Below are 13,432 nucleotides of genomic sequence, written 5' to 3'. Positions count from 1 at the left end.
GTCTCTGCCTTTCTGACAATGAGATTTTATCCGTGGGAGGGTGTGGCTGATAAAACAGCCCTGTGACTAATCATCGCGGGAGGCAGTGGGATCTCGTGGAAAGAGAATGGCTCCGGAAGTCAGGAGACCTGGGTTCTAGTTCCAGTTCTGCCACCGGCCTCCTCTGTCACCTTGGGCAAGTCGCTTAACCTCTCTGTGCCTCAGTTTCCTCATCTGTAGAAAGGGGATAAGGATAACTGCTCTCCTTCCTTCTTGGATTGTGAGGGCTGTGTGGGACAGAGACTGTGTTCGATTTATTTTTATCAGTAATAATAACTGCGGTATCTGTTAAGCCCTTATTCTGTGCCAGGCACTTTACTAAGCACTGGGTTAGAATAAGATAATTAGGTCACAGTCCCAGTTGCGATAAATGCATAATAATAATAATGTGTAGGTAAAGGTTGCCTTGGTGGCACTGTTGCATTTTTTCACCCTCAGCGTGACACTACTTTTAGTTTACCTTCTCGGTGTCACATTTGTCTCAAAACCTCTGCTCCAAGATAGTCGCATCTCAGGTCTCAGAACTGAATGCCAGACTGAACTGCCTGCTGCTGCTGCTTCCTCTCAACCGTCCACTTCTACCCGCTACTGCTTGAAGCTCATTTTCTCTTTAAAGGGTTGCTTCTGTCCACGCTGTTCAGTTGAGAAGCAACGTGGCCCAGTGCTACGAGCATAGGACCAGGTGTCAGGAGACCTAAATTCTAATCCCCGCTCTGCTACTTGCCGACTGTCTCACCCCGTCAACTCACTTGACTTCTCGGTACCTCGGTTTCCTCCTGTATGACATGGAGAATGGATACCTGATCTCCCTCCCTCTTTGATGTGAGGGACAACAACTGATTCGTTCCCTTTCTCTACCCCCCTCCCGCCCTCACCCAGCACTTGTGTATATATGTACATAGTTATAATTCTATTTATTGATATTAATGATGTGTATATATCTATAATTCTATTTATATTGATTCTCCTAATGCCTGTTCACTTGTTTTGATGTCTGTCTCCCCCCTTCTAGGCTGTAAGCCCATTGTGGGCAAGGATTGTCTCTGTTTGTTGCTGAATTGTACTTTCCAAGCACGTAGTACAGTGCTCTGCACACAGTAAACGCTCAATAAATACGATTGAATGAAAGAATAAATCTGATGGTTTCGTATCTGCGATAGAGCTTGATACATAGTAGGTGCTTAACAAAGATCATGATTATTATTATATTTATATCACGATTATAAAGATCACCTCATTTCAGCTCATGATAGAGTAGTTGTTCATTCTCCTCTCATGTCCTACCCAGGGAAGATGCGATGAGGATTTCTTTGAACTGGGTGGTCTCATTGCATTCCTCATTATTTGCAATCCTGTCATCTATACACTTGGATCTGTCCCCTTTAAGCAAGTGCTCTGCACATAGTAAGCGCTCAATAAATACTATTGAATGAATGAACTGATATTTATTCACCCCACCCTCCGCCCCACAGCCGTAATAAGGTACATAGCCATAATTTATTTATTTCTATTAATGTCTGTCTCCCCCCTCTAGACTGAAAGCTCATTGTGGGCTCGGGTCTACCGACTCTGTTGCATTATTATATTGTTCTCTCCCAAGCATTTAGTACGGTGCTCTGCACCCAGTAAGTGTTCAATAAATACCACTGATTGCTTGATTCCAATTAATCAATTGTATTTAGTGAGCACCTATTGGGTGCAGAGCACTGTACTAAGTGCTTGGGAGAGTACAATAAAATTAATAGATACGATTGAATGAATGATCCCTGTACTGCTACTCTGTTAATCCAAGCACTTATCCTATCCCACCTTGACTGGTGCACCAGCCTTCTATCTGATCTCCCTGCCTCCTGTCTCTCCCCACTTCAGTCCATACCTCACTCTGCTGTCCAGATCGCTTTTCTAAAAAGGCATTCAGTCCACGTTTCCCCACTCCTCAAGAACCTCCAGTGGCTGCCCATCCACCACTGCATCAAACAGAACCTCCTCACCTTCGGCTTTAAAGCACTCAATCAATTCTCCCTCTTCCGTCTTATCTCGCTGATCTCCTTCTACAAACCCGGCTGGCATCCTCCGCTCCTCTAACGCCAACCTACTCACTGTATCTAGATCTCGTCTATCTCGCCGCCAACCCCTCGCCCACGTCCTGCCTCTGGCTTGGAACTCCCTCTCCCTTCGTATCTGACAGACCACCACTCTCCCCACCTTCAAAGCCTTATTCAAATCACATCTCCTCTAAGAGGCCTTCCCCGACTAAGCCCTCTTTTTCCCTACCCTCTGTCCCTCTATATCAGCCTGGCACTTGGATTTGTACCCTTTGATCATCCCACCCTCAGCCCCGTAGCACTTGCGTACATATCTGCAATTGATTTTAGTGTCTGTCTCCCCCTCTAGACTGTCAGCTCCTTGTGGGCAGTAAACATGTCTACCAACTCTATTATACTGTAGTCTCCCAAGTACTTAGTAGAGTGCCCTGTGCAATGTAAGTGCTCAATAAATAAGATTGATCGATTGATTGATACCTCCCCTCTAGGAATTTATAATCCAGCTGGGGAGACGGGCGGTAAAATAAATTACAGAGTGGGAGGAAGAGGAAAAAGGGGTGATATAGCAGGATAAGAGTTTAAGGAATAGGGTATGTAAGATATGCCTAAAACTACTGCTGGAGGTTGTGAGTACTTAAGCACCCAGTCCAGTACTCTGCACACAGTTAGCACTCAATAAATACCACCGATTGATTGACTGGAGCCGAAGTGCTGGACGGACAATAAGAGGGATATGAACAGAGGAGATGAGAAATGAATCAGGGAAGGTGTTCGGAAGACATGTAATTGCAGAAGGGCTTTGAAGGTGGGGAGAACTGTCGTTTGTTGAATTTTAAGGGGGAGGGAGTTCCAGTAAAGGGAGGGGGATGAGCAAGGGTCGGCGAAGAGAGAGAGGAAAACGAAGCTTATCAGGTAGGTTAGTTTGAGAGGAATGAGGAGTGGGAGCTGGGACGTAGTGGGGGAAGAGAGTGGCTAAGTAGGAGGAAGAGAGCTGCTTGAGTGCTTTAAAGCCAGTGATCAGAAACAGAGTGGCCCAATGTAAAGAGCACAAGCCTGGGAGTGAAAGGATCTGAGTTCTAATTTCAACTTCATCACTTGCCTGCTGTGTGACTTGGGGCAAGCCACTTCAGTTACTCGGGGATCAGTTTTCTCATCTGTAAAATGGCCATTCAATACCTCTTCTCCCTCCCCCTTAGACAGAGAGCCCCACCTATTCTACCACCTGGGATAGGGACTGTGTCCACCCTTATGATCTACCCCAGCACTTAGTATAGTGCTTGGCATGTAGTAAGCGCTTAACAAATACCACAATTATTATCATTATTATTGTTATCAGTTTCTCCTTGTTGCTTGATTCCCTGACTCCATCAGCTCACCCCTCCTATCTCCCCTCCCTGATTTCCTACCCCAGTCCTGCCTGAACATTTGGCTCCTCTAATGCCAATCTCCTCACTGCATCTCGATCTCATCTATCTCACCGCCGACCCCTTGTCCACATCCTCCCTCTGGCCTGAACTCCCTCCCCTTTCATATATGACAGACCGGGCTCGAGAGTCAGAGGTCATGGGTTCGAATCCCGACTCTGCCCCTTGTCAGCTGTGTGACTGTGGGCAAGACACTTCACTTCTCTATGCCTCAGTTCCTGCATCTGTAAAATGGGGATGAAGACTGTGAGCCTCATGTGGGACAACCTCATTCCCCTGTATTTACCCCAGCGCTTAGAACAGTGCTCTGCACGTAATAAGCGCTTAACAAATACCAACATTATTATCACTGTCCCCACCTTCAAAGCCTTATTAAAATCACATCTCCATCAAAAGCCCTTTCCCGACTAAGCCGTCCTTTCCTCTTCTCCCACTCCTTTCTGCCTCCCTCTGACTTGCTCCCTTTATTCATCCCCCCTCCCAGCCCCACAGCACTTATGCACATATCTGTCATTTATTCATTTATATTAATGTCTGACTCCCCCTCTAGACTGTAAGCTTGTTGTGGGCAGGGAATGTGTCTGTTCACTGTTATACTGTACACTCCCGATAGCTTAGTACAGTGCTCTGCACAGAGTAAGCACTCAATAAATATGATTGACCGACTGACAGAGAGGAATGGATAACCATTGAGGTTTTTTGAGGAGTAGGGGAGTTTGTCTCCTCTCAGGTTCACATGTGGAGCGTTTCCAGTATTCTACCAGTCTCGACTATGGGAGGGAGAGTCAAGCAGAGGCTTACCCATTCCATTCCTAGATTGGCCAGTGGCTAGTGAACGGAAGACAATCTGCTACAAGTCAAAACTCACCTTTGCTGGGCAGCAGTGGCACGGGAGAGAGTCGAGGGTAGAGATTCGTTTACTGCGCGGAAGGAGGCAGTGGTAAACCGCTTCTGTATTTTTGCCAAGAAAGCTCTATGTTACACTACCAGAACGATTGCAGATGGAAATGGGGGGTTCTGGGAGGGATGTGTCCATGGCGTCGCTCTGGGTCGGACACGACTCGAAAGCATAAGACAACAACAAGAACAGGGGAGCTTGTGCAGAATGTCGTTTTAGGAGAATGATCCAGGCAGTAAAGTGAAGTAGCAACTGAAGGGGGGAGAGACTGGGGGCAGGGAGACCAATAAGGTAGATGAATCAGTGGCTGTTTGGGTGGAGAGGAAAGGGCAGATGCAGGAAATGTTGTGGAGGAAAAACCAACGGGGTCTGATGACAGACTGAACATGGAGGTTGGAAGAGAGGGAGGAGTCAAGGTTGATGCTAAGGGTACGGGCCCGAGAGGTGGGGAGGATGGTGGTGCTGTCAACTGGGATGGGAAAATTTAGGGGGAGAGGATTTGGAAGATCAATCGATCAATGGAATTTATTGAGAACTTACCGTGTGCAGAACACCGAACTAAGCACTTGGAAAAGTACAATACACAGAGTCGGTAAACACATTCCCTTCCCACAAGGACCTTACAGTCTAGAGCGGGAGACAGACATGAAAACATATAACGGAGATGTATGCTGTGGGGCTGAGGGTGGGTGAATATCAAGTGCTTAAAGGGTATAGATCCAAGTGCAAGGATGATGCAGAAGGGAGAGGGAGTAGGGGAAATGAGGGCTTAGTCGGGAAAGGGCTCTTGGGGGAGATGTGATTTTAATAAGGCTTTGAAGGCGGGGACAGTGATGGTCTTTCAAATATGAAGGGGGAGGGAGTTCAGGCCAGAGGGAGGATGTGGACAAGGGGTCGGCGGTGAGATAGATGAGATCGAGATGTAGTGAGTAGGTTGGAATTAGAGGAGCCAAGTGTGCAGGCAGGACTGGGGTAGGAAATCAGAGAGGGAAAGATAGGAGGGGTGAGCTGACAGAGTGCTTTAAAGCTGAAGGTAAGGAGTTTCTGTTTGATGCGGAGGTGGATGGGCAATCACCTGAGGTTCTGGAGGAGTAGGAAAACATGGACTGAACCTTTATTTTAGAAAAATGAAGCGGGCAGCAAAGTATGGATTGGAGTGGGGAGAGACAGGAGGCAGGGAGGTCAGCGAGGAGGCTAATGCAGCGGCCGGACAAGAGAAGGTAAGTACTCTGATCAGTGTGGCAGCATTTTAGATGAAGAGGAAAGAGTGGATTTAGCAATGTTGTGAAGGTAGAACCGATAGGATTTGGTAACAGCTTGAATACATGGGTTGAAGGAGGGAGATGAGTTCAGGATAATGGGTTTATGAGATAAGGACAGTGGTGTTGTCTAGGGAGCAACATGACAAGATTTGGGTGGGAAGAGGAACAGTTCTGTTTTGAACACATTAAGTTTGCGAAGCAGCATTGCGTAGTGGATAGAGTATGGGCCTGCGAGTCAAATTGTCGTGGGTTCTAATCCCGTCTCTGCCTTTTGTCTGCTCTGTGGCCTTGGGCAAGTCACTTCACTTCTCTGGGCCTCATTACCTCATTTGTAAAATGAGGATTGAGACTGCGTCCAACCCAATTTACTTGTATCCACTCCAGGGCTTAGTACGGTGCCTGGCATATAGTAATAAGAGCTTAACAAATGCCACAATCAATTATCCAGTCAGAGGTGTTTTGAAGGCAGGAGAGAGTGCAAGACTTCAGGGAAGGAGAGAGGTCAGAGCTGGACACGTAGCTTTGGGAGTCTTCTGCATAGAGATGGTAGCTGAAGCCATGGGAGCCAAGGAGTTCTTCAAGTTAAGAGCTGTGGATAGAGCATGGGCCTGGGGGGGGGGGGGGGGGTCACAGGACCTGAGTCCTAATCCCGGCTCTGCCAATTTCTTGCTGCGTGACCTTGGACAAGTCACTTAACTTTCTGTGTCTCAATTTCCTCATCTGCAAAATGGGAATTAAGTACCTGTTCTCCCTCCTACTTAGACTGTGAGCCCCAGGTGGGACAGGGACCGTGCCCAAACCTATGAACTTGAATCTACCGCGTTGCTTAGAACAGTGCTTGACACACAGTAAGTGCTTAATAAATGCCATCATCATCATCATCATTATTATTATTAGGTTCAGATGGAGAACAGAAGGGGACCCAGAACTGAGCCTCCTAATATGCTGCTTCATGTTAAGTATAGCATGCATGTGGCATTGGTGAATCTGCTCTAGAAGTTGAATGAGGCCTCTAGGTTAAATCCAGATTTCACCTCTATTATACTGTACTCTCCCAAGCACTTAGTAATAATAATAATAATAATTATGGTATTTTGTTAAGTGATTACTATATGCCAGGCACTGTACTAAGCACTGGGAGGGACACAGGGGGAAGCAGCGTGGCTCGGTGGAAAGAGCCCGAGCTTGGAAGTCAGAGGTCATGGGTTCGAATCCCGGCTCCGCCACTTGTCAGTTGTGTGACTGTGGGCAATTCACTTAACTTCTCTGGGCCTAAGTTCCCTCATCTGTAAAATGGGGATTAACTGTGAGCCTCACGTGGGACAACTTGATTACCCTGTATCTACCTTGGCGCTTAGAACAGTGCTCTGCACATAGTAAGCGCTTAACAAATACCAGCATTATTATTATTATTATTATTATCACAAGCAAATCTTCAGGTTGGACACCGTCCCTTGTCCCACGTGGGGCTCACAGTCTCAATCTCCATTTTACAGATGAGGAAACTGAGACCCAGAGAAGTGAAGTGACTTGCCCAAGGTCCCACAGCAGGCAACTGGTGGAGCTGGGATTAGAACCCATGACCTTCTGACTCCCAGGCCCGTGCTCTATGCACTGTGGCATGCTGCTTCTCTGGTACAGTGCTCTGCCCACAGTAAGTGTGAGGCTGCACAGCCTAGTGGAAAGAGCACGGGCCTGGGAGTCAGAAGACTTGGGTTCTAGTCTCAGCTCCACCATTTGTCTGCTGTGTGACCTTGGGCTTCCCTTCACTTCTCTGGGCCTCAGTTACCTTATCTGTAAAATGGGGATTAAGAGTGAGAACCCCACGTAGGATATGGATTTGGTCCAACCTGATGATCTTGTAGCTACCCCGCATTTAGTACGGTTCCTAGCACATAGTAAACGCTTTACAGGTACCATTAAAAAAAGGTGCTCAAGAAATCTCACTGATTGATTGACTGATAAAGAATAATAATATTTGTAGTATTTATAAAGTGCTTACTGTGTGCCAAGCACTGTACTAAGCTCTGGGGTAGATACAAGCTAATTCTGTTGGACACAGTCCCTATCCCACATGGGACTGGCACTCTTAATCCTCATTTTACAGATGAGATAAATGAGCCACAGGGAAGTTAAGTGGCTTGCCCAAGGTCACACAGCAGACAAGTGGCAGAGCCAGGATTAGAACCCAGTTCCTTCTGACTCCCAGGCCCGTGCTCTATCCACTAGGCCATGCTGCTTCCCACAACGTGAGAAGATTGGACATTCTAACTGCCAGGTATACTTTGAATCTGATTCTCACTGCCATGACACCCGACTTTTTACGTGCCTACAATTAGTCTCCCTGATTTGATTTCTGTCCTCCTTGAACTGCCAAGGTAACAGAATTAAGCGACAGCCTTCAGCTCTTTGTCACCAATGGAGACCTTCGGCTCGGTATAGGATTTGCCAGGTGTGGGCTGGTGTCCGACCTTGGCCTCCCTCAGACTAATTGTCAGCCCAGAGTGCTTGGCTGAGTCTGAAAAACGGCTCATAATCATTTGCATGTCTTCTTGTCCGGAGCCCAGCCATCAGCATTTAGGAGCTCCTGAATGGACGATTCAAGGACTTTCAGTGATGCTCTCAGCCTGTTGAGTTGAAATTTAACATTCTCATCTCGGTGAGCCACGCAGTCAGAGGTGGCCAACAGTCCAACCGCTGCCTCACCAGCCATCCAGGCGTCTACGAGTCGGCTGGCAAACCCGGGGCTAATTGTTCGGGGGCGGCAGCAGCAGGCAGGCACAGAAGCGGCGTGGCCTAGTGATTAGAGCACGGGTCTGGAGGTCAGAGGACCTGAGTTCTAATCCAGGCTCCACCCCTGGTCTGCTATGTGACCTTGGTCAAGTCACGTCACTTCTCTGGGCCTCACCTTCCTTATCTGTAAAATGGGGATTAAGACTGTGAGCCCCATGTGGGACGGGGACCGTGTCCAACCTGATGGACAGAGAATGTGTCTGTTGTACTGTCCCAAGAGCTTAGTACAGTGCTTTGCACAGTAAGCGCTTAGAACAGTGCTCTGCACATAGTAAGCGCTTAACAAATACCAACATTGTTAAGCGCTCAATAAAAAAGATTGACTGATTGATGTTATATCTACTCCAGAACTTTGAACAGTGCTTGACACATAGTAAGCACTTAACAGATACCACAAAGAGAAAGGAAACCAGTCCTTCCACCCTCCCTGGCCAGGATCTCCCATTTCCATCTTGGGGTTGAAATATAGTCCTCTACTATCCTTCCGTCACCAGCATTTCCTGGCCCTTAAGTTTGGTGATGAAGACCTGGGTCGCCCCTTCTCCCCTTCCCCCGTGGGGCTCCCTGGGGGCTCTCGGAGGGGCAGGTGGGCTGAGGCCCCAGGCTCCCTGGCCACAGGGGAGGAGAGGGGAGCCTGGAGATTCCTCTAGACTGTAAGCTCACTATGGGCAGGGAATGTGTCTGCTTATTGTCGAACTGTACTCTCCCAAGCGCTTAGTACGGTGCTCTGCACACAGTAAGTGCTCAATAAATATGATTGAATGAATGAACTCCACCCAAACCCAGTCCACCCACTTTTGACCCAGTGATAGGCTGGTCCCGAGGGCATCACTGTGGGAATGAGCAGCCATACCCGGGGAAGGAGCCACGCAGCTCAAGGGAGTCGGCCACTGGAACCGGAACGGCTGGGATTCTGCAGTGCCGTCTCTCTGACTTTAGCCACGGGACTTGCGCCCAAGGGTAGAGCAGTTCCCTCCCTAGTGGGCCGATGTAAACAATTAGGGGTGACAGCAGCAGGGCCCAGACCCCGGCCTGGGAGTCAGGGGACCTGGGTTCTAATCCCGGCTCCGCCAATTGCCTGCTTTGTGACTTCAGGCCGGTCACTTAACTTCCCTGGGCCTCAGTTCCCTCATCTGCAAAATGGGGATTCCCTGCCTGTTCTCCCTCTGACTTAGACTGTGAGCCCCATGTGGGACAGGGACTGTGTCTGACCTGATTGCATCATCTCTACCCAAATACTTAGCACAGTGCTTGGTACAGCCCTGGATCACCTCCTCTGTCTGCCTCCTACGCTCCTGTGCTCGAGCTGCCGAGCGCTGCTGGCGAAAGTCCAAGCACCAAGCCGACCTCACACATTTCAAATTTATCCTTTCCTGCCTTAACTCTGCCCTCTCCTCCGCCAGGCAAAACTTCTTCTCCTCCCTCATCGACACCCATGCCCGTCACCCCCGCTGATTGTTCCGGACCTTTAACTCTCTCCTTAGGCCCCCTGTTCCTCCCCCTCCCCCATCTCTCACCCCCAATGATCTGGCCACCTACTTCATCACCAAAATCAACACAATCAGGTCTGAGCTCCCCAAAGTCACCCCTCCCCCTCTTGCCTCTCCCCCCCACCAACCCTCTCCCCTACTTTCCCATCCTTCCCTGCAGTATCCTCAGAGGAGATCTCCTCCCTCCTCGCAAGTGCCACCCCCTCCACCTGCGCCTCGGACCCCATTCCCGCTCACCTTATCAAAACCATCGCCCCTGCCCTCCTCCCTTCCTTAACTTCTATCTTTAACCACTCAATCTCCAAAGGCTCCTTCCCCTCTGCCTTCAAACATGCCCACATCTCCCCCATCCTAAAGAAACCCTCTCTCGACCCCACTTCCCCTTCCAGTTATCGCCCTATCTCCCTACGACCCTTCCTTTCCAAGATCCTAGAACGAGTGGTCTACACTCGCTGCTTAGAATTCCTTAACTCCCATTCTCTCCCGGACCCCCTCCGATCTGGCTTCGTCCCCTCCACTCTACCGAGACTGCTCTCTCTAAGGTCACCCGTGACCTCCTTCTCGCCAAATCCAATGGCTCCTACTCCATTCTGATCCTCCTTGACCTCTCTGCTGCCTTTGACACTGTCGACCATCCCCTCCTCCTCCACACTTATCTCACCTTGGCTTCACGGACTCCGTCCTCTCCCGGTTCTCCTCTTATCTCTCTGGCCGGTCATTCTCGGTCTCCTTCGCGGGCGCCTCCTCCCCGTCCCATCCTTTGACTGTTGGAGTTCCTCAAGGGTCAGTTCTCGGCCCTCTTCTGTTCTCCATTTACACTCACTTCCTCGGTGAACTCATTCGCTCTCACGGCTTCGACTACCATCTCTACGCAGATGACACGCAGATCTACATCTCCGCCCCTGTCCTCTCCCCCTCCCTTCAGGCTCGCATCTTCTCCCGCCTCCAGGATGGCTCCACCTGGATGTCTGCCCGCCACCTAAAACTCAACATGAGCAAGACTGAGCTCCTCATCTTCCCTCCCAAGCCCGGTCCTCTCCCAGACTTTCCAATCACCGTGGATGGTACGACCATCCTTCCTGTCTCTCGGGCCCGCAACCTCGGTGTCATCTTTGACTCGGCTCTCTCGTTCACCCCACAGATCCGATCCGTTACCAAGACCTGCCGGTCTCACCTTTATAATATCGCCAAGATCCGCCCTTTCCTCTCCACCCAAACGGCTACCTTACTGCTACGGGCTCTCATAATATCCTGGCTAGACTACTGTGTCAGCCTTCTCTCTGATCTCCCTTCCTCCTCTCTCGCCCTGCTCTAGTCTATTCTTCACTCTGCTGCCCGGTTCATCTTCCTGCAGAAACGCTCTGGGCCTGTCACTCCCCTTCTTAAAAACCTCCAGCGGTTGCCTATCAACCTCCGCACAAAATAAAAACTTTTCACTCTAGGCTACAAGGCTCTCCATAACCTTGCCCCTTCCTACCTCTCCTCCCTTCTCTCTTTCTACCGCCCACCCCGCACGCTCCGCTCCTCTGCCGCTCACCTCCTCGCCGTCCCTCGGTCTCCCCTATCCCGCCATCGACCCCTGGTCCACGTCCTCCCACGGTCCTGGAATGCCCTCCCTCCTCACCTCAATCTAATTCTCTTCCCCTCCTCCAAGAGGCCTTCCCAGACTGAGCTCCCCCCTTTTTTCCCTCTGCTCCCTCTACCCCCCCACCTTCACCTCTCCGCAGCTAAGCCCTCTTCTCCCCCCTTTCCCGCTGCTCCTCCCCCTCTCCCATCCCATCCCCTCAGCACTGTACTCGTCCGCTCAACTGTATATATCTTCATCACCCTATTTATTTGGTTTAATGAGATGTACATCACCCTGATTCTATTTATTTGCCATTGTTTTTATGAGATGTTCTTCCCCTTGACTCTATTTATTGCCATTGTTCTCGTCTGCCCGTCTCCCCCGATTAGATTGTAAGCCCGTCAGAGGGCAGGGACTGTCTCTATCTGTTGCCGATTTGTACATTCCAAGTGCTCAGTACAGTGCTCTGCACATAGTAAGCGCTCAATAAATACTATTGAATGAAATGAATGAATACATAGTAAGCACTTAACAAATACCACAATTTAACAAATACCACAGTCACCATTATTATTATGAGTGAAGCATTGTGGCTAGTGGCTAGAGCATGGGCCTGGGAGTCAGAAGGACCCGCGTTCTAATCCCAGCTCCACCACTTGTCGGCTTTTGTGACCTTGGGCACTTAACTCCTCTGTGCCTCAGTTTACCTCATCTGTAAAATGGGCTTTAAGACTGTGAGCCCCTTGTGGGACATGGGCTGGGTCTAACTTGATTAGCTTGTATTTATTCCCAGTGCTCAGTACAGTGCCTGGCACATAATAAGCACTTAACAAGTCCCATAAGAAAAGGTTATGGTTTCATATTTGGAGAAGGAGGTGCGGAGAAGAAAGTCAGAGACTGCGGGTCTGGCAGTCCATTCCCAGCAAGCCCAGAGCCATCTCGCCATAGACCCTTTCCACCCCTTTTTTTTTACGGTATCTGTTTAGCGCTTACTATGTACCAGGTACTCTGCCAAGCACTGGGGTAGATACAAACTAAGCTAAGGTTGGACCCAGTCCATGTCCCACATGGGACTCACAGTCTCAATCCCTATTAAAGATGAGGTAACCGCAGCACAGAGAAGTGAAGCGACTTGTCCGAGATCACACAGCAGACAAGTGGTGGAGCCAGGATGAGGACCCAGGTCCTGCTGACTCCCAGGCCCGTGTTCTACGCACAAGGTCACGGCGCTTCTCTTGGGTCGGTCTGACTCCACCATGTCTACATCCCTTAAATCGAGATCCCCTTTTCCTCCTTGCCTTCCGCTGACAGGGTGAGGAACCACCCTGCTGAGAGCCGGTTTGGGTGGGAGCCCTCCCGATACCCACTGCAGCCAGCTCGGTGTGACTGGCTTGACTCTGGGGACAATGGCAAGTACAGGAACAATCACAAACAATCACACTTCCGCCCTACTGAAGGCTCACCTCCTCCAAGAGGCCTTCCCAGACTAAGCCCCCCTTTTCCTCAGGTCCTCCTCCCCTCCCCATCGCCCCGACTCGCTCCCTTTGCTCTACCCCTCCTCCCCGCCTCACAGCACCTGTGTACCTATGTACATATCTATAATTCTATTTATTTACATTAATGCCTGTTTATTTGTTTTGATGTGCATATATCTATAATTCTATTTGTATTGATGCTATTGATGCCTGTTCACTTGTTTTGATGTCTGTCTCCCCTCTTCTAGACTGTCAGCCCGCTGTGGGCAGGGATTGTCTCTACTGCTGAATTGTTCTTTCCAAGAGCTTAGTACAGTGCTCTGCACACAATAAGTGCTCAATAAATACGATCGAATGAATGAATGAATGAATGAAAGGAACCATGTCTTTACCTTCCTCCTCCTCCCCATTTTTGGTTTTTGTTCAACTCCGGCTCCCT

At 49.4% G+C, this 13,432-nt stretch overlaps 1 non-coding gene across 1 annotated transcript; it reads left to right on the top strand.

The window, feature by feature from the left end:
- The first annotated feature begins 4,228 nt into the window (after positions 1–4,228).
- On the top strand, positions 4,229–4,366 carry LOC114807253. Its single transcript, XR_003755304.1, has one exon. It is a non-coding gene; the product is annotated as a small nucleolar RNA SNORA7 (small nucleolar RNA).
- Positions 4,367–13,432: the final 9,066 nt, after the last annotated feature.

The sequence above is a fragment of the Ornithorhynchus anatinus genome, chromosome X1, assembly GCF_004115215.2.
Source record: "Ornithorhynchus anatinus isolate Pmale09 chromosome X1, mOrnAna1.pri.v4, whole genome shotgun sequence".
Classification (NCBI taxonomy): Eukaryota; Metazoa; Chordata; class Mammalia; order Monotremata; family Ornithorhynchidae; genus Ornithorhynchus; species Ornithorhynchus anatinus.
Note: the sequence above shows the minus strand (reverse complement) of the source record. Positions and strands in the feature narration are given on the sequence as shown.